Here is a 1,333-nt window from a genome sequence, read left to right as displayed (position 1 = left end):
GTCGTTGACCGCTTCCTCTTGGATTATGGGGGGTTCATCCTGCTCGCCATCTGTGTCTTCCAGCTCAGGGGGCCGAGTACCCTGAGGATAACTGGTCTGCCTGTTAAAGGCTGAGACAAAGAAGGCATTAAGTACCTCAGCCTTTTCCTCATCCTCGGTGACAATGTTCCCCCCCGCATCCAATAAAGGATGGAGATTCTCCTTGGCTCTCTTCTTGTCATTAATATATTTGTAAAAACATTTTTTGTTGTCTTTAACGACAGCGGTGATTGCATTCTAGCCTTTTTGTGCTTCCTGGGCTCTCGGTGTGCGTTTTGGGGCACCCTGGACCTCTTGGTGTGCTTCTCTGCATCCCTGGAGCCCTGGGTGTCCCTTTGAGGGCACCTCAAGCCCCTACTGTCAATTCTGGAATGCCCCTACCCCTTGGTTTGCTTTCTGGTGTGCCCAGTCCCCCTGAGCATGCCTTTCTGCACACTCTGGACCCCTGGCTGGGCCTGTTGGGTCTCCCCACCCCGCTCAATGTGCCTTTCAGGGTGCATGGCATCTCTCGGTGTGATTTTCAGTGTGTGACAGAGCCCTGGATGTGTTTTTTGGCTCCTCCCTATACCCCACAGTGTGCGTGTCAGCATTGCCCGAGCTTCACATTGTGTGTTTTAGTGCACCTTCAGACCCCTCACTATGCATTTGGCTGCCCCAGACCCCTGGATGTGCCTTTCAGGGCACCCCAAACAGCTTGACGTGCGTTTCAGGGTGTCCCGTTCTCACAGGGTGTGTGATCCAGGGCATCTCCAGACCCCTGGATGTGCCCTTCTGGTAACTCTGGACCTATCCGTGAGCCTTTCCAGACACCCCTGATAACGGCCACGGCTTTGGCCCCATTGCAAAAGAGTTAGAGGGCGCACTGAAAACCTGCCAAACCCACTTGGAGAAAAGCGTTAGCCAGGACCCCCGTCTTATCCACGTCTCGGAGCAGGTCTTCGAAGAACCTCATGACCACTCTCCTTCCTCGGCACACCAGGATGCCGAAGTTCTTGAAGACCAAGCTGAAGTACATGCCTTCGGTCAAGGCCCACGCGGTGACTTTCAGGGTCGCCCTGATGCACGTCAAGCCCTTCTCCCCGCAGGTGCCACTTGCCAGAGCCCGTGAAAATCTCAAACAGGGCATTGGGGATTTCACGTCTACCCTCTGCACGGCAGCGCGTCCGCACAGCTCGAGGAGGAGGCTTGCTTGAAGACCAGGCCCTGAGCCCCCGCAGCACGGCCCCGCCAAGCTCCCCCGGAAAGCCCCAGCGGCCGGGAACCGTCCTGGGGGGGAGCGGGCAGGGGCGTCCCC

The sequence above is a fragment of the Pygoscelis adeliae genome, unplaced genomic scaffold (assembly GCF_000699105.1).
Source record: "Pygoscelis adeliae isolate BGI_AS28 unplaced genomic scaffold, ASM69910v1 Scaffold291, whole genome shotgun sequence".
NCBI classification, from domain to species: domain Eukaryota; kingdom Metazoa; phylum Chordata; class Aves; order Sphenisciformes; family Spheniscidae; genus Pygoscelis; species Pygoscelis adeliae.
Note: the sequence above shows the minus strand (reverse complement) of the source record.